The sequence below is a fragment of the Aethalodelphis obliquidens genome, unplaced genomic scaffold (assembly GCF_003676395.1).
Source record: "Aethalodelphis obliquidens isolate GAN/ISIS:26980383/991018 unplaced genomic scaffold, ASM367639v1 scaffold13, whole genome shotgun sequence".
Classification (NCBI taxonomy): domain Eukaryota; kingdom Metazoa; phylum Chordata; class Mammalia; order Artiodactyla; family Delphinidae; genus Aethalodelphis; species Aethalodelphis obliquidens.
This window is the reverse complement of record NW_020837957.1, coordinates 2,749,902-2,773,998: the sequence shown is the minus strand read 5'-3', so window position 1 is coordinate 2,773,998 and position 24,097 is coordinate 2,749,902. Positions and strand designations below refer to the sequence as shown.

At 43.7% G+C, this 24,097-nt stretch overlaps 1 pseudogene; it reads right to left on the bottom strand.

Annotated features, from left to right (window-relative positions):
- Positions 1–945: 945 nt before the first annotated feature.
- Positions 946–11,487, bottom strand: LOC113624262 (CDP-diacylglycerol--inositol 3-phosphatidyltransferase pseudogene; annotated as a pseudogene).
- Positions 11,488–24,097: the final 12,610 nt, after the last annotated feature.

The following is a 24,097-nucleotide window of genomic DNA, read 5'->3' as shown; positions in this document are numbered from 1 at the left end:
GACCCCCAAAGAAGATGATACAGGACTTCCTACGTGGTAGATTATATAACTGTCCATGAAGTATTCTGATTTCCCATCATGAAATAGCCCTCCTCATTTTGCCATCTCAGGCCATGTGATTTACTTTAGCGAATATTTGCAATTGCTTTAAGAGTCAGGGTTCCCCTTGTCCATTTCCTCTTGGCCAAAATGGTCAGCAAATGGTGTGTGTTCCAGAGTAAAGCTGACTCCATCTCCCTAGAAAAGAATGAAATGTGATTGGCGTGTAACAGGAGCAAGAAATAAATTTTTAATTTTGTAAGTCACCAAGATTTTTTAGGGTTTTTTTGTTTGTTTGTTACTTTGTTTTCCAGTGACACTCCCACCCTCATTATCAAGGTTTCCAGAGCCAGGACAGAGGAGATTGCAATGGGGATATCGACAGCCCCTTCTCTCCTGACCATTAGACCCACAGAATTACTCTAGCCAGGGGCAGAGGTCTGAATCCCTGCCTTTTGGGAAACCTGGCCCCTACCCCACCTCCCTCACTCAAGCGTCCCTAAGGTCTCAGGCCAAGCCAGATCCCAGGGCTGAGCCAGCGGGTGTGACAATACCCAGTCCTCAGACAGCTCTCTTGGGGCCCCAGGAGCACTGCCCGTGTGGATGGGCCCTCCTGAGCATCCTTCCTGATTTGAAGTATAGGTCCCTGGAGACCACAGGGGTGGGACTGGTCCCCAGGATTATGGAGAACATGACATCACCAAAGAGGCTGGCCCCCCCTTCCCAGCAGGTTGGATGACACATTGGGAAGATATGAGCCTGGGACCTCCTAGGAGCGACAGGGGAGCCACGTGGCACAGTGAGACTCCCAGGGCCAATGGGCAGCCAGGGACTGGGGGTTCCAGGGTCACGTCTTCTTGGCATGATCTGCTGCGTCCAAGGCAGCCATGTTGCAGGCAGCTGTGATCAGGGGGTGATCCAGAGGCACATTCGGAAAAGACCCACAAAGCCAGCTAAAGGTCCCTGAGAGATCACGGGGGTGGGACTGGTCCCCAGGATTACATGACGGAGGAGAAGGCAGTAGAAGGGCTCATTTCCAGCACCCAGGATAAATAGAGCAGGTCTGGAGGTATAGTAGATGCAAAGCACTGGATTTCCAGACAGGTTAATCATCTTGTGACTTTCACTGCCTCGGACCACAGAACTGTGGAGGTGCAGCCAGTGGTTGGCCACATCCAAGCTCACGTTGAGCTGGAAGAGAAGGGTGGCGTGAGGGTACAGTAGGGCCAGGTTGACCAGCAGACACATTGTGGAGCAGCAGTCTGCCCGCATGTCCAGCATGGCCCCAAACCCGGTCCCTTGATTAAGGACTCGAGCAGCGTGTCCATCAAAAGCATCCAGAAATCCACTGAGCAGGTAGAAGGAGGAGGCCGTGAGGGGGCAGCAGAGCATGAAGTAGAAAGAAATGATGGTGAAGACAATCTGTGCATAACCGATGAGGTTAGGCGCAGACAGGAAGATATTTTCGCCTGGCACCGGAGGTCCCCTGGCCGCCCTGGGCCTTATCTGGAGGTGTCGGCTGTGTCCCACCCCGGGCACAAGGCTCACCCTCCAGCCCCGTGCATTGGCCGTGCCCACTGCACGCAGGTCCCCGCTGCCCCAGTCGGGTCCCAGATGTTAAAGCTCGCTGCCAGCCGGAGCATGGGCCAACCCAGCTGTGCGTGGAGCAGAGGTCATTTACTATCACAGCATAAACTAGCCTATCTTGACTGTTACATCCTCAGCTTTGGATGCTGAATGTTGTATAGAAGTCTTATTGATTAGATACTTATATAATGTGATTCAGAATCCCTTTACCTCCCTGGATCTTTGTGGATAAATATATTCTTTCTAAGATGAGATACACAGCAACATACAAGACATTCCCTGTGTAGTCTGATGAATGCTCCCTTGTTCTGGACACTATATTTCTTCTATAGCAGGATAACATCTTCCCCTATTTCACCCCATGATCCTTCTCCCTTTTCATGCAACAGCTGAGGAATGTTATGCCCATCATCTTAAGAGAGGTAATGCAGCAGAAAGAGAGAAGCCAAGAGTCTTTTCTTGGCTTTGAGTTTGGGGCTAGGGCCCCAGAAGAAGTGGAAAAAAATGCTTGTGCTTAGTAAATACAATTGATTTGGAAGTCTGCAAATGGTAGGAAGCTTTCTGCTTCCCATATCTTGAAATTGGAAAAATCCCCTGGGTTAGGAAGATGAGAGAGTCAGAGGAGAATTTAAGTGAAAATGATTTCCTGGAAAGAAGGGGTTACCTGACTACCTGTTTACTTCCCAGGACTGAGCCCAGCAGGATGAAAGAGACAACAGAGACTGGTACGATCCAAAGGCAGGGAAGATGTGTATCCACTTCCCCAGGTAGGACCTAGAGAAATGGCAAAACCCCAGAGTGAAGTGCATCACAGAATGAATCTTGCCCGCAAGCAGGTCTTGTTTGGCAAGCACAGGGTTTTTAAACAATGTGATTTTGAATGACTTTGAGTGGAGCATGCCCTTCCTAGGTTCACCAGTCCTCACTCCCTATTATCTTGTTCCTGGTCTACTATACTGACTTTCCCCTACAGGCACTGAGTTTATTTATGTTTCATTTTTTTTAATTTTTAAAATTTATTTACTTATTTATTTTTTGGCTGAGTTGGGTCTTCGTTGCTGTGCGTGGGCTTTCTCTAGTTGCAGCGAGCGGGGGCTACTCTTTGTGGCGGTGCACGGGCTTCTCATTGCAGTGGCTTCTCTTATGTTGCAGAGCACAGGCTCTAGGCACGCGGGCTGCAGTAGCTGTGGCTCGTGGGCTCTAGAGTGCAGGCTCATGTGGCACACGGGCTTAGTTGCTCCGCGGCATGTGGGATCTTCCCTGACCAGGGCTCGAACCCTTGTCCTCTGCATTGGCGGGCGGATTCTTGACCACTGCGCCACCAGGGAAGTCCCCAGGCATTGAGTTTAAAATCCCTGACTAGACAGACAGACGTGAAAATACTCCACACAGTTCCCAACATGCCTCAGCAGAGTATTTCTGTTTACTCAAAAGAGAGTGGTGTGAGAGGAAGAGAAAGAGGACGGGTCAGCTGTGGTTGAAAACCAGATGTAAACACGAGAATTCCCAGGCAGTCCAGTGGTTAGGACACTGCACTCTCAGTGCTGAGGGCCCAGGGGTTCAATCCCTGGTCTGGGAACTAAGATCCCACCAAAAAAAAAAACAAAAAAACCAAGAACAGGTGTGGATGGGTGACAACTAGACCAGGATGCTTCCTCGGAGTTATGGCGCTTCCAAAGTCCCACTCTCCACCAAAACTGCGGCAAAGCATAGCAACACTGAATTGACTGAGATGAAGCTTTTACAACCTAGGTATAAGCTAGGGTTGGGTTAGACATTGTGTTTGACTCCCTAGTAGCCATTCCCTCTCTCTCTAATTGAGGACCAGCAATGAAACTTGAGAAGCTGATCCTGACTCAAGTGATATACCTGATTGGTACAAGGGCATTTCAGTTGCTCCCTGCCATTAATTAATTCAAGAATGATAAGTGACCCAATTCTGAGCAATTATGAGTTAAAACAATTTATGGAAGTTTCTGGGAAAGTTTAGAGTCAGCAATGGGAGCCAATCTATCTTACTTTGAAATAAGACATCTTTGTAGCCCAACTGCTGTTGAGAGCCACCCTGCAGTGATGAGGGGGACCAGAATGAGTCTGAAGCCAACAGCATGAATGACAGAGCAGAAAGATGAAAAGAATTTGGTCCTTGATGATGTAATTCAACCAACAGACCAAGCCTGAATTCTTCCCTACTTTTGGATGTCCTCTTACATTAGCCAATAAATTCTTTATTGTTTAAGTCAATTTGAGTTATATTTTCTATTGCCCACAGTTAAAGCATCCTGACATAGATTCATAATAAATATTAATTTTAGTCATAGAAAAATTTAAAAGTACAATTTTCACATCATAGTTGTAGCACTAAGATTCGTTTTGCTAAAATTTCACATTATCTAAAATTGAGTTGGGACTTCCCTGGTGGCGCAGTGGTTAAGAATCCGCCTGCCAATGCAGGGGACACAGGTTCGAGCCCTGGCCCAGGAAGCTCCCAGATGCCACAGAGCAACTAAGCCCATGAGCCACAACTACTGAGCCTGCACTCTAGAGCCTGCAAGCCACAACTACTGAACCCACCTGCCACAACTACTGAAGCTCTCACACCTAGAGCCCATGTTCCACAACAAGAGAAGCCACTGCAATGAGAAGCCCACGCACTGCAACGAAGAGCAGCCCCCACTCGCCACAACTAGAGAAAGCCCACATGAAGCAACGAAGACCCAAAGCAGCCAAAAACATAAATTAAATTTATAAATAATAAATAAATAAATTTGAAGTTGCTCTTTTCACAAACCCAGTAAATATTAACTTATGTAAAGCGTTGAAGATATACATATTTTTTAATTGTTCATGGATAATCACTGGAAACTAGACAATTTCCACTCTCTACTTCTGCCTCATTCATTCATTTAACAGCATTTATTGAGTGCCAACTGCATGCCAGGCACTTAATACAATAATGGTCAAAAGAGTCCCATTTTCATTGACTTACAGATTATTGGATACAAGGAATTCAGGTTCAGAAGTGGTTTAAATATCTCTGCCAGGAAACCTCTAAATGAAAGAAAGAGATATGGGTTAAATTCTTAGATGAAGGAAAATTCAACAAGGAAGTCAGCTCCAAACACTAGCTAAAATAGACTCCAGGTTGAATTGGTGGTGGAATCAAAAATCTCAGGCTACGACTTCCCTGGTGGTCCAGTGGTTAAGACTCCGAGCTTCCACTGCAGGAGGTGTGGGTTCCATCCCTGGTTGGGAAAGTTCCCCATGCCACAGGGTGCGGTCAAGGGAAAAACAAAATCTCAGGGGAGTTTTTTTGGGTTTTTTTAAATAAATTTATTTATTTTATTTATTTTTACTTTTGTCTGTGTTGGGTCTTCGTTGCTGCGCATGGGCTTTCTCTAGTTGTGGCAAGCAGGGGTTACTCTTTGTTGCAGTGCGCGGGCTTCTCATTGCGGTGGCTTCTCTTGTTGTGGAGCACAGGCTCTAGACTCGCGGGCTCAGTAGTTGTGGCACGTGGGCTCAGTAGTTGTGGCTCGTGGGCTCTAGAGCGCAGGCTCGGTAGTTGTGGCACACGGGCTTAGCTGCTCTGCAGCATGTGGGATCTTCCCAGACAGGGTTTGAACCCATGTCCCCTGCATTGGCAGGCAGATTCCTAGCCACCGCACCACCAGGGAAGCCCCTCAGGGGAGTTTTAAATGGCAGAATCCTAAAAATGCCTTGTCTTAAAGTAGACCATATCTCAGGTCATATTCAAGGCTTTTCTCCAATTGGATCCAGAATACATCCTTTTCCTTTCTTCCTCAACATAGATATGTATAAATAAGCCACTATTTGTTTTATTCATTCAACAAACATTACAGAGTTCCTACTTTATTCCAGCTTCTAGGCTAGGTGTTGGGGATACAGAGTTGAATAGGGGCCCTACCTTTCATAAAAGTTAAGACCGATGGAGGAGTCAGACATATAACAACAACAAAAACAAAACAAAGCAAAACCAAAAAATTAGAAAAGAACGGGGTCCAGTATCAAAGGGACCTTAGTTAGAAACCAGGATCCACAATTTAAAAGATAGGTTCTATGGGTCCATTGTTTATCCTTAATTCCTTTATATCCAAAAGGGGAATAATAATAATAATAATAGCTATACAATAAGTTTTTTTTGATGATTAAATGCTTTCTGAAAAAATCATATATCAAGCACATACTAAGCACTCAATAAATATTAGCTATTACTACTACTCATTAAACGCTATGATTCAAGCACTGTTCTAGATGTTTGTGATATATCAGTGAATAAAACAAACAAAAATCTCTGTCCTTGTGTAGCTTACATTACTATTTTCATGCAATATAATACATATAATGAATTACATATAATGAAAGCTCACTGTTGTATCCTTAGAATCTGACTTTCTTAACTTGGGATTCTCCCAGATCCTGAGTAAAGGAATTGGGCATAAGTCTTTTTTTGAGAGGTGATCCTGGAAAGCATGGTAAGGGAGAGAAGCAAAAAAGGGAAAGAGAAAAAAGCCCGATACATGAATCAGTGAATCACCTCGAAGGCAACTGGAGCTCATCCTCACAGGGACTTTTTGAATGACTGTGTAGAACACAGCTCAGAACTGTCCTGGGATATTAGTCCACCAGCTTGTTTTCATTGGTAGAAGGTTGCTCCTGAGGCGTCCCTCAAGCAGAAAAACACAGGAAGCCATCTGCATGATAGGAATTGTCTGCCGGTGATCTCATGGGAGGGTTAAGGGGATATGGGTGAGGGACAACAGCTCTGCTATACTAATAAAATTAATATTTTATTATAAATGCCTCTCTTACTAAGATAAATTATACTTTAAAAAATTACCTCATATAAATGTTACTGCTACGCTGAGATAATGTTCAGCATTAATTCCACTCTATTTTCCGTTTTATAGACATAAGTGTTAAGAAAACTTTTCCACACAAATCAGAGGATGGGAATAGAGTTTTGTTGCAGCAAATATCATTTTCAGTTCTTTGAACTCCTTCCAAGTTATATTCCAAAAACTGCAGAATGATCTATCATTAAAATGCGTTTTATCTATTAGCTGAAACTCGATTCTTCCCTCAATTCTGTTGCAAGCAAAGAATTAGAAGATACCTGACTTGCAAAAGCATTTGTTATCCAGTCGGGAAAGCCAATGACTTTCTGGATTTCTGGGAAGTTTATCAAAAGGGCTTTCTCAAGAATTATCAAACAATTATTAAATCAGACTTGTTACTTTTCCACCTAGAGGCATTTTGATTGACCTGGTATGTTCAGAAAGGTGTAGAAAATGAAAATACCATTAATTTCAAAATACCTTAGGTAACAAAAATTTTGACAAGGAATTTTTCTCTCTTAAACAGTGTGATTTAAATATATTTTATTCAAAAATCTTGGTGCTGTATTTTTAGCTCATGGAAATATCTGCCTAACATCTAACTGGAAAAGTCAGCCCTCACTGTCAAACCAACCAGCCAAATCAGATTGTTTTTCTGTCAAAAAAGATCTGACTACATTTTTCTATCCAAATACATATATTAAGACACATCCTTATGACAACCATCTCACTTCTGAATTCAAAGAGAGAGGATCTTGCTGAGAAATTTGTTCCTGAATGAAATAAAGTATATAAAGTGCCATTCAGTTTTTGAATTTTTTTTTTTTTTTTTGTGGTACGTGGGCCTCTCACTGTTGTGGCCTCTCCCGTTGCGGAGCACAGGCTCCGGAAGCGCAGGCTCAGCGGCCATACCTCACAGGCCCAGCCGCTCTGCGTCATGTGGGATCCTCCCGGACCGGGGCACGAACCCGTGTCCCCTGCATTGGCAGGCGGACTGTCAACCACTGCGCCACCAGGGAAGCCCAGTTTTTGAATTTTTGATCAATACTCCCCACCCCTCCCCCACCCCCATTTGTTTGTTTGTTGTCACAAGACTGTAAGAAGTGATAGATTCTTTTTTGGCCATGCCGCAAGACATGCAGGATCTTAGTTCCCCTGACCAGGGGTCGAAACCATACCCCCTGCAGTGGAAGTGTGGAGTCCTAACCACTGGACCGCCAGGGAATTTCCAGAAGTGATAGATTCTTTGACAATAGTCAGGGGACGGAAAGGTCGAGGTTATAAAATAAAAAATGCCATCATGTCCCTACTCTACAGTGTAACTGGATTCAAAACATCTAACGGGCCAAAATAGTCCATCCCAGAGGCTACATTTCCTTCTTCACAGGATGTGGCATAAGTCGAGAAAAAACACAAGCCCGACTTTGGGTGCAGGCAACCTGGATTAGAAGACGCTTAGTCTACCCTAGTATTCTAAATAGTCTCTTTGGAGGCCTGGAGGGTTTTACACCCAGTGCAAGTTACCATAATAAGATGGGGACAACTATGTCTTTTTATTTTATCAAATGGGGTAAAGATGATTATGCATGGGGAGTTGGGAATAGAAAACCTGCATAACACCTCAATACTCATCATTTCCTCAGATAAATCCTTTCTAGCAGAATTACTTATGGAAACCAAGATCCAGAAACTAATTCCCTTAACACTATCTGTATTGTCAGATTTCTTGGAAAGTCCTTGTATCTGCCTTTGAAAACCATTAGATTTATACCGTTTACATCATTTGATCCTCATAGCAGCTCTGTGAGTTTGGCACTTAAGAAAGCTATTAATATGACTCTCACTTAACAGATGAGGAAACTAAGGTGCAGAAACATCACACCAATTACCTAAAGTCACTTGAAGCCAGCTGAATCAACACCCTGGGTTCATTTAGCAGAGATCCCTGCTTCTGCTCCAACCAAGTGGACCAACACACCACCACAGCACCACTGTTTCCTACCAGGGAGGCCTCTACTGCTCCTCTCTGCCCCCTCATAAGATACTGGACTAAATGACACTCAGGTTTCTGTCAGTTTCTCATTGAGACTCAATTATCATGTTTTAGCTCTGATTCAAGCTAATTTTTCTCCAATATTTTATTAAGAAAAAGTTTGAAAACATCTAAATTGAAAACTTTTATACACCCACCTGTATACCTAGATTCTACCATTAATATTTTACCGTATCAGCCAGACTTTTTTTTTTTTTTTTTTGCGGTACGTGGGCCTCTCACTGCTGTGGCCTCTCCCATTGCAGGAGCGCAGGCTCAGCGGCCATGGCTCACAGGCCCAGCCGCTCTGCGGCATGTGGGATCTTCCCGGACCGGGGCACGAACCCGTGTCCCCTGAATCGGCAGGCGGACTCTCAACCACTGCGCCACCGGGGAAGCCCTGGACTTATTTTTTAAACAAATCTTTGGCAGCTTACATTTCCCCCTTGTATAAAACAGGAACATACCATTGTACCTTCACCCAAAACGTTTTCAAGGAGTAAGGCTTCTGACCCACAGAAAACTAGGAAGATAAATTTTCTCAGCTGCACTGGTTCAGGTCATTCATTCAGTTCAGTACTAAACTTGAAAGTACATTAGAAACACCTGGGGAGTTTTTAAAACATAGCAGTGCCCCAGCCCTCTCCCTGATCAGTCAAGTCAGAATCACTGGAAGTAGGTACCTGTTTTAGCATTCAATTAGCCAACAGGTAATTAATGAGTACCAACCATGTGTCAGACACCATCTGAGGCATCAGAGTGAACAAGGGAAGTCCCTGCCATCATGGCACTGCATCCTCTTGCCTGCCCACCAAATTCCTTTCTGCACATTGTGTCTCAGCCCCTTCCATCTAACTCTCCTTCCCTCTCTTCAGATCTTTGCTCAGATCCCGGAATATTCTACTTCCTCTTCTCTAACTAGGACACACACCTACTTATGCCTCAAGGTCCAGTTTGCATGCCGCCTCCTCTTGGAGTTTCGCTCGGCCCTAGAGCTCGCTCCTTCTCAGGAGTCCTACAGCTGGCTTTTCATATCATCATTATGGTAGGATACAGCTCATTGTGCAAGGGTTTCTGGTTTCACCCGTGGGACTCTGCGTGCTGTGAAGAGGCAGAGACTACTGTATTTGACCTGATATGCTCATCATGTAGGAAAGCGCCTGTAACACGGCACCATTTCAAAATTTAAAACAAGCAAACAAACAGAAGGCCAGTGTCGATACTGTATCGAACCTAAGGCAATCACCACCTCCATGTATGGCACGTTTCCTGAGACTTATTCTGAGTTCCTTCCTTACGACTTGTTTGATGCTCTCTTTTATCCAACGGGACAGAAGCTAGACTTTGCAGTGGACACACCAGATAATGAAGAGCTCTGGAGGCTTACAAATTGTGTTCTTGGATTTTTCTACATCCCCCGTTGAAAAATCTTTCAAACTCCTGCCCCCACCAATGGAATTTGTAAAGGGGAATGTCCAGGAGAAGACAGGTCATGAAAGAGTCCACTCGGTTAGACAGAAATAGTCGAGCACGCAGGCTTTGAAGTCTGATGGAACACAGGACTTCACCCTACTATTTGACTTAGGCAGTTTACTTAACCTCTCTGAACCTCAGTTTCTTTACCTGTAAAATGCAGACCAATATTCTCTCCCCCATTCTGTCCACATCAGCCTCAAGCTTCATGGAGAATCACATTAATAGGTAAATTTTACTGAGTGTTTACTGTGTGACAGGCACGTTGCCAGCTCCTTTACAATGCAAAACAGCGACCCTCTGAGGTACTGTTATGATCCATGTTTTGCAGGTCATGAAACTGAGACAAATTAAATAAGTTGTCAATGATTATACAGCGAGTCAAGAGTGGATTCAAATCCAGACAATCTGGCTCCAAAAGCCCACTCTTATCCATGTTCTAGGGACCTTGTTTACCTTATTCAGCCCCTATCTGCAGGTCCTAGAATAGTGACAGACACGTGGGTGCTAAAAATAACTGTTGAATGAATCAATCAATACCTTCTTGAAGCATTGTTGTAAGGAGGAAGGAAGTTCTATTTATTTATTATCTACCCTGTTCCACACTCTTTTATGTGTCTTATTTCACTTAATCCTCCTACAAGGATTGCATACACAGAGGAGGAAACTGAACAGAGGTAAAGTAACTCGCCCAAGGACACACAACTGACAAACAGCCTCTACGCCTCCTCACAGCAAAGCCTCTGTGCTCTTATCTCTATACCTGTGGTCTTTAAGTATTTTTATTCACCTTGTACGTTTTCATGTTGACATCTAGAAGGTTTTATCATTAGTTGAAGTAATTCCAAAGGCTGTAATTTCCTATTTTTAAAATGTCTGGTACTACTACCACAATTTGCAAATCAGGGCAATACGCCTGATGCAATAAAAAGAAAAGGAAAAAGCTACAACCGGTAAAAGATCTCAGGAATGTACATCTAATTGACGCTACATCGCATTAGTCATTAATTGTCCTTTGTGCCAACTGACTATGACAGCCCTAAACAAGAAGGGTTTCCTCTTTAAGCTGCAGTAACTTTTCTGACTATGGACGATCGTCATTAATTATTCCTTTTGTGGCAGATTTCTGTAGTTCCTCTAATGCATTTGGGACGACTGTCTCAAAGTAATCCGCAACTTTCCTGACAACTCCTTGTTCTCTCTCCTGCTAAAACTGTAGCCCTTTTATGCCAAGTGCTTAGAACCTTCTGCTACCATATCCACTACTTCTACCACTACGTTCATATCCATAAGCACCACCATAGAGAATGCCCCCCTTTGTTGGTCTATAATTTGACTGCTGTTGTCCGTTATAATTTCCAAAATCATAGTTCCCACCACCACCATAGTTACCACTGCCAAAATTTTCTCCTTCATTGCAGCCATTATATACTCCACCATGGCCACCATATCCTCCACCTTGGTTTCCACATCCTGGTCCACTCTCCCCTCTATTACCATCTGCCATAGTTGCCACCATCACCTACAAGTCTCCATATCTACCATTATGCCCTTCATAACTACCTGTGCTGCCACCACTTCTATTATCATAGTTGCCTCCCCTGAAATTACCACTATAGCTGAAGTTCCTCCATGACCCCTAAAGTTGCCACATCCTCTCCATGTCCTCTTTGTAATCCAGCAGACTGTGCTTCTTGTTAAGAAAAAGCCTTTTTCACTTCAAAATTATGCTCATTAACAGTGTAGTCTCGGGCTTCCCTGGTGGCGCAGTGGTTGAGATTCTGCCAGCTGATGCAGGAGACACGAGTTCGTGCCCCAGTCCGGGAGGATTCCACATGCCGCTGAGCAGCTGGGCCTGTGAGCCATGGCTGCTGAGCCTGCGCGTCCGGAGCCTGTGCTCTACAACGGGAGAGGCCACAGCAGTGAGAGGCCTGCGTACCGCAAAAAAAAAAAAAAAAATAGTGTAGTCTTGGGACTTCCCTTGTGGCTCAGTGGTTAAGAATCTGCCTGCCAATGCAGGGGACACGGGTTCAAGCCCTGGTCCGGGAAGATTCCACATGCTGTGGAGCAACTAAGCCTGTGCGCCACAACTACTGAGTCTGTGCTCCAGAGCCCGCGAGCCACAACTACTGAAGCCCGCGTGCCTAGAGCCCGTGCTCCGCAACAGGAGAAACCACCGCAATGAGAAGCCTGCACACCGCAACGAAGAGTAGCCCCCGCTCATGGCAACTAGAAAAAGCCCACATGCAGCAACAGAGACTCAATGCAGCCTAAATAAATAAAATAAAAAAAATTTTTAAATGCATATTGAACTTTTGATAAATAATTATTACATATTAAAAGCAAGTTGTATTGGAAATCCATCTTTCAATGAGCTGGTTGTGTTTCTGTTTTTTCAATTAGTTCATGAATCCATGGATTAATATAAACTATTGCTAGACTAGAGAAGACTGTATTCCAATTTTATTCCTATTTTTTGATTTTATGGATGTAAGAGCTGAGAAAGCTGTTCATAAAATATAGATGGGAATGGATGTCACTGAGCATGTCACTGAGTTCTCTGAACTCTTGAGTTGCATACCTGTTACCAAACTCAGGTTCAGCTACTTACCACTCCAAAGCCAATGCTCGAGAGCCAAGTGTTGGTTGGAAAGGAAGGGCTGCTTTATTCAGGAGGCTGACAACCTGGGGAGAAGGCAGACTCATGTCCAAAAACAAACTCCAGGCACTTCCCTGGTGGCTCAGTGGTTAAGACCCCACACTCCCACTGCTGGGGGCCCAGGTTTGATCCCTGGCCAGGGAACTAGATCTCACATGCATGCCACAACTAAGAGTTCGCATACCACAACTAAGGAGTTGGTAAGCTGCAACTAAGGAGCCCACGTGCCGCAACTAAGGAGCCTGTGAACCATAACTAAGGAGCCTGCCTGCTGCAACTAAGACATGGAGCAACCAAATTAATTAATTAATTAAAACAAAAACAAAACCAACTCCAAATATTCTGCTTGACCATGAAAGTTTTTAAAGGGAAAATCATTTGAGGAGGGGTTCAGAGTCTTTGTTATCTTCCACTGTGTGCAGACTTTCTTCTGATTGGTTGGTGGTGAGGTAACAGGGTGGCATTCCAGAAATCTTGTACTCAGCCTGAAGTCACCATGCTCCACCTGGGTGGGGGCCTTAGTTCCTGCAGAACTCAAAGATATATTATTATGTGTATCCATCCCTAGAGGAGGAACTAGGACTCTTGCTTTATCACTGCATTGTTGTTTTCCTTTTCTCTGTTCCTACATTTCTTTGTTTCCTTAAGATCTTTGATTACTGAGACCTGTTCAAGAGCAAGCATTATGGGGACTCCCCTGGTGGTGCAGTAGTTAAGACTCTGAGGGTCTTCCCTGGTGGTGCAGTGGTTAGGAATCCATCTGCCAATGCAGGGGACATGGGTTAGAGCCCTGGTCCAGGAAGATCCCACATGCCACGGAGCAACAAAGCCCGTGCGCCACAACTACTGAAGCCCATGTGCCTAGAGCCTGTGCTCCGCAATGGGAGAGCCCACTGCAATGAGAAGCCCGCACACTGCAACGAGGAGTAGCCCCCGCTCACTGCATCTAGAGAAAGCCTGCACGTAGTAACAAGGACCCAACACAGCCATAAATAAATAAATAAATAAGGAAGGAAGGAAATTTAAAAAAAAACTCCGAGCTAGCAATGTAGGGGACCTGGGTTCCACCCCTGGTCAGGGAACTAGATCCCACATGCATGCTGCAAATAAGAGTTCGCATTCCACAACTAAGGAGCCTGCAAGCCAGAACTAAGGATCCTGCCTACCACAACTAAGACCCAGTGCAACCAAATTAATTAATTAATTAATTATTTTTTAAAAAAGAGCAAGCTTTATGGCCAGGTTTAGATCACAAAATGTCTTAGGCCAAAATGAGTTCTCTCACGTCAAGAAAGCCGTTGCTGGTTCTCTTTCTCTGGGGACCCCCTAACCTCTCTGTTTACACTGGTAAACTTCTATTCCATAAACTTAATCTTGCCAGCCTCTTGTCACTGCCCATCCTCCTGGCTATTGCTGTGTTAGGTACTTCTCTGTGTTCCCTTCGTACTTGCACCCATTCCCTTATAATTTTAAGCCTGCTGATTTTTCTTCCCCTTATTTGTGAGCTCTTTGAGGCCAGGGTCAGTGTCTTTCCTCTTCGTCCCTAAAGCATAGGTTGGGGTCTAGCCCACAGGAAGCATTCAATAGTGCACTTTTGAAGGGACAAGGGAGGAAGAAAGAAATAATCAAACACAACTGTGTTAAGAAGAAATGTAGAAACTGGAACAACATGAGTCCAGATACATTGGGAAGAGCAGAGCAGATGACATAAGGCCCCTTCCAACCTTGAGCTCTGATGTGTCTGGGATGAGAAAACTCAAAAATAATAATGAAAGAGGACTTTTATTGTGATTCATCTCATTCTTCTCACTCCCACTCTCCTCTGGTCCGCAAAGAGAAGAAAGATATGTTCAGACCCTGAACAAGGAATAAGGCAATGATTTTGCAGGTGCCATCACTAACTATTTGCCTATTAAAGCCCAGCAATGCACAATCTCTCCCTGCCTCCTCTTTCTTATTATCTGCCTTTTCATGAAGAAAAACGGAACAAAAGACTTACTAGAGGAATACGCAGTTGTTTAATTTGGGTTTCTCTTGTATCCTCTAATAGCCCAGCAAACTGGTAATTCTTATTCCTTGCTGAATTACAAAGGATATATTATCCCTGCTCATTCTACTGCAGGAGAATAATGGTGTGGGGAAGGAAGAGAAAGGGACATTATTTTTCTAGGTCTCTTTCCCAACAAAGAGGAAAAAGCTGTTGCCAAAGGACTATGTGTTTTGCTAGGCACTGAATCCTTCCCTCTGGTAATATCTGAAATCTTCAGGTGAACCCAGAAATTCGAAATCTCTTCTACTAAACTAGAAGTATGAATACATAAGAAGATAGATACACGAATATTTTATGCAAAATGTTACTTGAAGTGGCAAAAGACAAAAACACTAGAAACCACTTGGGCCTTTATTCTAGGGGAATATATAAATAAAATATGGTATATCCAAACTATGGATATTATGCATAAAAATATGTTCAATCTATATGTACTTACCTGGAGGGGTTTGAATGAAATATAGGTGAAAAAAGCAAGTGATTTTTCTGAGTTTATAAGTCCCGTTTTAAAAGAGTGTGACAAAAATCTCTAAATAGGTGAATATATATGCACATACAGACATACATACGTACAGTGTATATCTATATATATATATATACAGATATATGATATATATATATACATACGTACAGTGTATATCTATATATCTATATATATATGATATATATATATACATACGTACAGTGTATATCTATATATATATCTATATATATATGATATGCATAGATAAGGATGTGAAAAGATATGTACCAAAATGTTCACATTTGTTATGATGGGAGGTAGGGGACTGACAGATTAAGCAGAAGGGGGTATTGCTGACTCTTTTACACAGTGGTATTGTTTGATTTGTTGCCTCAAGCTGTCATTACTTTTGTACTTCAAAATGAAAACCTAAAATTTCCAAGCACACACACATACACACACTTTAAAGTCCTCAACTGGTGCTTTAAACCTAAAAAACAGTTTAACAAGCAGGATCCCTTTGACTTCTAAAGTCTCCCTGGTGAGCTTGTTATAATAGTTCACCTGGACAAGAAAGGAAAATAGAGGCTAAAACCCTCTGGCTGGGCTGCATAAGTCTTTTTTTTTAATTGACCAGCCTGCTGAGTGAGGGCACTGAGGACTGTCCAAGCTCCGGAATGGCCCATCAAACTCTGTGTTCTAGGGAAGGAGAAAAGTAGAAAAAGGCAGCCCGATTGCCTCTTGGCTCTTTGCCAAAGCAGTTGCTAGTGGTGGGAGTGGAATTTTTCCATGGCAAAGGAAGAGGAAAAATCAGATCACATTTCCTACAGGGAGAGCCCTATTTATTCAGGAAGATCTTGGGGCCCTTGCTGTTCACAACAGGAGCATGTTCATTGGGTCATGCCTTGATTTTCACCATTAGAAATCTTCTCTTCTTTTCTTTTCTCTTTCTTTCTTTCTCTTCTCTTTTTTGCCTTCAAGTTTGAAGGTGTTTCTCCCTAAAATGCAAACGACCTAGAGAAGTGCTACAAGTGACCATTGTTAGATAAAGTGCAAAAGAAAGTCAGGGCAAAAGAACTATTGGTTCAGCAAGGAAACGTACATCCTCCCAAAGAACTAGACCTTCCTCTCTGTTACCTCACTAAATGAACTGGATCAGCAGCTTTTGGGGGACTTGAGAGCCCACAAGAAGAGGCTCCTGCCCCTTACCTTTTCTACCACTCTCTCCCAGCCAGGGTACTTGAATAGGAATCATGGACCTTCAGAAATGATTTTTGTAAAATTTCACTTGGGAGCATATTCTATAGTAAACATGGAAACACAGAATCAGTACACTGGGAAGGCACTTAATGGCCACCTACTTGCACCTCTACTGATATACTTAGTACTAATACTACTTGACACCATTTCTGAGGGCTTATTATCCGCTATGTGCTCTTCATTGGATATAATCCCCACAACATCCCTAGGAAGAAGGGGCTCCATTTTCCCAGCCTACAGATGTAGAAACAGGCTAAGGAAATTTCCCAAGTCACACTGCCAATAAATTTTTATGACCAGGCCATCAACCTCCAGATTCTATACTGTTTGTCCCAGATACACTGCCTCTCCTTATGATGTCACTGAAATGTGATCACAATCTCTGCTTGGACACCTCCAGTAATGGGAGGCTCTATTTTTAGAGGCAGTCCATTGCTAATTATGGTGACATTCTTTTTTTTTTTTTTTAAATGCTGGCTGTTGTCTGTTTACGGTGGTCATGTTTATCCCTTCAAGCGCTGCTCAGAATATATCTAATCTCTACTTCTTCTCTGTTATCTCTTCTTAGTTCTTTCAACTATTCCTTCCTGTTTCTTACTATCCTGGGTTTTTTTGTTTTTGTTTTTTTGCAGTACGTGGGCCTCTCACCGTTGTGGCCTCTCCCGTTGAGGAGCACAGGCTCCAGACGTGCAGGCTCAGCGGCCATGGCTCACGGGCCTAGCCGCTCCGCGGCATGTGGGATCTTCCCGGACCGGGGCAGGAACCCATGTCCTCTGCATCGGCAGGCGGACTCTCAACCACTGCGCCACCAGGGAAGCCCACTATCCTGGTGTTTACACTCTCTTGCTTGTCAGCTTCCCAATTTAATTCTCATGGCCAGAACTAAAAAAAAAAAAAAAAAAGCCAGAAAACAATCTACCCAGTTGTGAACTCCAGATGGCTGAGAATGTATCTGTCTTGCTCACCAAACAGAGCAAGACTCTCATCTCACACTGGATGCTGTCAAAGTTGGCTAATGCCCTCTAGCTCACTGCTAGCTTTATGGCAGTCGCCCCAGGCCCAACCCTGACAACTTACCCGGAGTTCACTGTCCCTCAAATCACTGAGGATTTCAGAAAAATTTCCTGGCATGGACTCCCCTGGCGGTCCAGTCCAGTGGTTAAGACCCCACTCTTCCACTGCAGAGGGCACAGACTCGGGGAAGACGATCCCGCATGCTGCGCGGCACGGCAAAAAAAAAAAAAGTAAAAAAGTACTGACGGGGCTTCCCTGGTGGCACAGTGGTTAAGAATCTGCCTGCCAATGCAGGGGACACGGGTTCGAGCCCTAGTCTGGGAAGATCCCACATGCCGCGGAGCAACTAAGCCTGTGCGCCACAACTCCTGAACCTGTGCTCTGGAGTCCACGAGCCACAACTACTGAGCCCGCATGCCACAACTACTGAAGCCCGCGCGCCTAGAGCCCGTGCTCCACGACAAGAGAAGCCACAGCAATGAGAAGCCTGCGCACAGCAATGAAATGAGTAGCCCCTGCTCACCGCAACTAGAGAAAGCCCGTGCACAGCAATGAAGATCCAAGGCAGCCAAAAATAAATAAATAAATAAATTTTAAAAAATAAAAATAATAAAATGAAACTGAAATACTGTATTTAAAAAAAAATAAAGAAATGCGTGATAGATTGTTAATTTACTCAAAATAAATTTCTATTTTAAGTTCTTACATTACATATGCAACTTGGTCACTCAAGGACACTGCATTTAGTGTGAAAAACAGAGACCAAGAAGAATATATGAAACTCTTGGTGCTTCTATGAATAAAACAAGACCTAAGAACTAAAACACCTGGAAAGATAGAAGATCAAGACTGCTCTGCTGACCAGCCATCAATGAGATACCTCCTGGCATAAGGCCAGGCCCAGAACAAGAAACACACAGCCTGCAATCATGAAACACTGATGGCACAGAGAGCCAGCGGGTAAGGCAGGTGACATCCAGATACCTCCAGGCTTCCACAGTCTCAGAAAGATAAATCCAAGGCAACAAAGCACCAGTAGTCAGGAAAGAATTAGGGTGGATTTTCTGGAATTTAGTCCATTCACTTATTCAATAAATGTTATAGAGCATTTCATATAAACCGGGTGCTACACTCAGTATGTCCACACGGAAATGAGAAAGACATAGTAGCTGCCCGCCAGCAGCTTGAAGTCTGGTATATTCGCAGGACAATGGCATAAGTGCACCAATGGTATCAGCAAAGTCTGGGAGAGCCACAAAGGACAGCAGAGGACATCACAGAAATGACCCAACTGTTTCTAAAATCTTAACATGTGAGCAATGGGCAAGATGCTACACTTAAAAAGCAGTAAGCTGGGGCTTCCCTGGTGGCGCAGTGGTTGAGAGTCCGCCTGCCGATGCAGGGGACACGGGTTTGTGCCCCGGTCTGGGAAGATCCCACATGCCGCGGAGCGGCTGGGCCCGTGAGCCACGGCGGGCTCGGGATTCCAATCCTTTCCTGCTACTCTTTGGCTTTGCACAAATATTTTCACCTCTTTGGGTCTTCGTGTCTCTATTGAATGATTTACATGTTTCTTAAGGTTCAAGCAGTGACCTAAGCTCTCTGTATGTCTAAGTTTCCTCCTCTGTAAAATGGGGATAGTAATAATACCTGTCTCATAGGTCTCAATGGCTTCATATTTGTAAAAGCACTCAGAACAATGCCTGATTCATAATAAGCACTGTACGCCTATTAAATAAAATAAATATAACTATCCTAATTATTTGTCCCTAGGTCCCTATTTTCAACCTCTGAGTGAAAGGAATTAAAGGACCTTTCAGGAACCCTACAAGCCCCAGCAGTGAATCTCGTATCATCAGACCACACTGCCCAACGCCCTCCTGGTTGCAGACATCTACCAACCCCAGGTCCCTGACTTAGCTCCTGATTCTCTGTGACTCTCCCCAACACTGTTCCCATCATTATTCTTGTGATTTCTTTATCCACGTAGAGATTCTTCCGGTGTCCCGGTCTCTTCATCACTGACTTCTCATGTTCTCTATCCTACTTGGGGCTCATGTGTCTTGGTCACACTCTAAACACTGTCATTTTGACTTTTGACGAATGCTGTTTATTTTTATGTTTACCTAGGAAGTTCCTACTTATTCCTAATTTGTACAGAGCTTTGTATAAAATATTGATTTCTGAATATATCTTCAGCTTTTCTGATAAAGGGACTAAACGAGTCATAACGTAGTGCATTGGAATAACAGAGCTCATTACAAACGAAGTGAACCAATTTCATTCCTAAATAAACATATTTTAGACGTTTCTTAGTTGAAAGTTGCCAGAGATTAGATGGGTAGTGTCTATTTAACATTAATGAATGGGCATGGGTGGAGAGAGCCATTGCATTGTGCAGCTGGAAAAGAATCTATGTATGTCTCAAGAAGATTGTGATTTTTTATGACAAGAGACAGGAACATCGTTGAAAGTTAAATAAGGCTCTTCCTTCCCTTCTAGATTCTCCCATCCTTGTGTTTACCAAGTTAATAAAATATTCCTCACTCCCTCTCCCTTGTCTTCACCAGGCCTTCTCCCTCTCCATGGTTGCTACTTCTCCTGTGAGTTTCACCATGGAATCCTCTAGCCATCTGGACAGAAGCGGCTCCTCTAACTTCAGCCCTTGTTTTGCTGGAGTCAGGGAATCTGGAATCGGGCTGCTCCCTGAATTTGCTAAGAGCCCTGGGCTCCTGCCCTTGCCCACCCTCAGATCCCAGCCTTTCAGACTCCTGGCCTCTACCACTGCATGAGGGCTGCAAATTTCTCATTTATACTTGAATTCCCCACTGGGCTGAGAGCTCTTCTCTGAAGCTCTGTGTACTTGTTTGGGTCTTCACACCCTACTTAGCCCTTGCTGGAATCCCAACTCTCTCACTAGTTGTAAAACCTGGAACAAGTAACCTAAGCTTTCTGAATCTCCATTTTCTTTTTCTAGTCCAATATATTTTCAAATATTATAATATTTATTTTCAATACTTAAGGTTCATGTTTCTCTTTCCCTGTGATCAATAAAATAAATTGAGACAATACAAAAGGTTTTTCTATGTGACTTTCAACAGGAATTGAATGCACAACCTATGCCACAATAAGAGAAGGATGCTGTAGGGAGCTAACCAACTTAAGCACAAAGACCAATAAACAAGACAGAGAGCAAAGAGGGGAGAGAGAGAGAGAGAAGAGTCAGGGAGAAAGGAAGGAAGGGAGAGAAGGAGGAAGGGAGGAGGGGTAGGAAGGAAGGAATAAAGGAGAGAAGGAAAGAGAGGAAGGAAGGGAGGAAAGGAAACAGTCTCCATTTTCTGCATCTTCTCTGGGCTGTTGTGAGGACAAAATTAGTTTGACTGATAGATGCAGGTATGGATATATGATACGAGATCTAGATATATCTCTATCTAGATCAGGATATAGATAGAGATACAGAGATATTCAAGAAATACTAGTTCCCTTCTCAGCCTGCTTTTCCCTCATCTCAGCTTTGGGTGTCATGTCCGTTGCTTCTGGCCTTCTTGAGTCTCCATGAAAGTATGAATTTCCCATACTGTAAACAGATAGGTTAGGGGGTCCCTGGGAAAAGAGAACCAGGAATGGCTTTCTTTTCTTTCTTTTTTTAAAAATATTTATTTATTTATTTTGGCTGTGCTGGGTCTTAGTTGCTGCATGTGGGATCTTCGTTGTGGCATGAGTGCAGGAACTAATTCTCCGACCCGGGATTGAACCCAGGCCCCCTGCATTGGGAGCGTGGAGTCTCACCCACTGGACCACCAGGGAAGTCCCAGGAATGGCTTTCTTGACATAAGAGAACCCATTTTGGCCTAAGCCATTTTGTGATCTATGCCTGGCCACCATGCTTGCCCTTGAACAGATCTCAGTAATTAATAATCTTAAGGGAAGAGAGGGAATGCAGGAACAAGGGAGGAGCTGTCAAGAAACAATAGTGCAGGCTTGGGGCAGGGTCCTGGATCCTCAAGGGATAGACATAATAATATATCTTTGAGTTCTGCAGGAACTAAAGCCCCCACCCAGGTGGAGGACGGAATGGTGATGTTGACCCTTCTGACTTCAATCAACTAAAGCGTGGAATCTGTCGAATTTTGCCCCAGTTCTATGCTGAATTCTCCTCTGCTCAAGCCCCTTCATGAATATGCTTAAAACTTCTCCAGTTTTGCTGTTGGGAGACACCACTTTAGGAAAGATCCACAGTGTTCTCCTTACTTGCTGCAAGTAATAACAAATCTTTCCTTCTCTCAATCTTTGGCTTGGTTGTGTTTATTGGCTCAACACCCACCAAGAGGTGAACCCAGTTTTTGGTAACAATACCCTCACAGACAGTCCTGTGCGTCCACCAGTACCATGCCATCCCCTCTCCCCTATCTTCCCCCCCGAGCACGCGCACTGAGGTCCCTGCTTGCACCGGGGCAGAGCCAACATAGCTCTCAACACTTGCACCTGTCTGGATCATCTTCCCATCTTCCTGTCTTCTTTCCTATCCCCAAACTCTTACTTGGTGCTCAGTGTTCAGTCTGAGGGCCAGAAGGAGAAGTACCACCAGGGGCTTGTCAGGAATGCAGAGTGTGGTACCCCTCTCCCCAGACCTGCTGAATCACTGTATTTTAACAAGATCCCCAGATGACTCATAAATGCACTACAGTTTGAAAAGCACTGCACCAGATTATTCTTTAGGGCCTAACTCAGTCATCACTTCTATCAAAATATCATTGACCCTCCCATCCAACTTGTCCACTTACCTCCATGTGGGCGCTGTTACTTACTCATTCCTCCATGCTCCCATCTACCCACCACTCATCCATCCATCCATCTACTCCTCCATCCATCTTGGAATCTGCAAACATTTAATGAGTATTTATCTTAGCAAGACCTCTCCTCACTGATGGAGATAAAAACTAAATCCTACAGGTTCCTCTCTCTCAGAGAGATCACAGTCCTATGGAGAAGATAACTGGTCTATAGGCAATTACAAGATATTGATAAGTGCTATTTATTCAGCAGTCACAAATATATTTGCTGGAATAAGGGTTTGAACCAGAGGCTAAACGGTACAAAAAAGGCATACCTCACTCAGCCAATGAGGTCAGGAAGACTAATCAGAGACATTGACATCCAAGCTGAATGTTAGTCCTTTAAGTCTCAGCCTACACATTCCTTCTTCTCCAGGAAGCCTAATCTGATGTCCCTCTACTAGGTTAGGGGTTCCTGCTCTATGCTCTATCCCACAGGAATCAGCCTGCCAAAATGCCAAGGAAACACATTCTCGGCCCTGGGAATGACATATGCAAAAATCTATAGGATAAAAACATCGTGGAGCATGATATATATAGATGATATATATACATCCCCTGCACTGCAATGATCTCTGTTCTTATCTGTCTCCTCTACTCACCTGTGAGCCCCCAAAGGGCAGGACTACGATTTGTTGATCTCTGTATTTCCATCCCCCAGCATAGTGCCTGGCATGTAGTAGGTGTTCAGTAAGTAAACAGACAGGACAGCAACAAGAAGATAGGCTTGGAGAGGGGTTTCTCCTGGGTTTAGCTCATTGTCCTTCAAACTGGTATCTTGGATGCCGTTCTAGAGCAGCAGGATAAGACCACTAGGGAAAACAGTTTTTTTTTAATTTAAGAAAAAATTACAGACCATGGCAGGTATATGAGTCCTGTGTAAGCTAAAATTATCATTAAAAAATCTCATTCACTGGAAACAGTCAAAAGGGTGGAGAAAAAAGTTCAGAGGTGGCGGCATAGTAAAGCATGAGCACAGGATTTTGGTTTCACTGCCTCACCAGTTTCAGGTCCAAGGGGACATATGTCCTTTTCTGCAGACTCATGTATGTGACTTAGTTATAGCCCCTGTGTTACATTTCTTCTGCATGTAACGCAGAGGTGTGTGCCTCTTTTGCTCATTGCTGAGAAGGGAGCCAGACGTTAGCTGGCTTGTTCTGGTTACACAAGCTGAAGTTGAGAGAGCCTTAACTCTCACCCTGTTTTTCAATTTCTACTGGGATTATGAGCTTGAGAGTCAAACAGACATTAAAAGTCTTCTAGTCCACCAGTCTCCAACTTTCAGCCCTTGGCTCCATTAGAGTTATGGCAAGAGGTCTGCGAATCTATACTGGCACCTCGCACTGCGTTCAGCCTGAATTATAGTTACACATGTGTACATGTATATACTATATTTTTCAGATCATAGTATAGTGATTTAGAACACTGACTCTGGAGTCAGACTGTCTGGGTTTGAATCTCAGCTCCACCTTTACAAGCCATGTGCCTTGAGGTAAGGCACTTTCTGTACCTCAGTTTCCCCATCTGTAAAATGGGTATAATAACTATACCTCTCTCACAGGATTAAATGAGCTAATATTCATTTAGTGCCTAGCATAGCTTCTGGGACATAACAAGGAGTATATAAATGTTGGTTAAACAAAATGAAAAGAAAGTTGGTAGTAGCATTTATTACAACTCTAATAAATAATTATTGTGTGTATATTTAACACTGTCTGTCTCTCCCTAGCTTGTAAGAGCATAGGAAGGCCAAGTTGGCCTTTTTCTTTTTTAAAAAAAAATTTATTGGGGTATCATTGATATACAATGTTATGCTAGTTTCAGGTGTA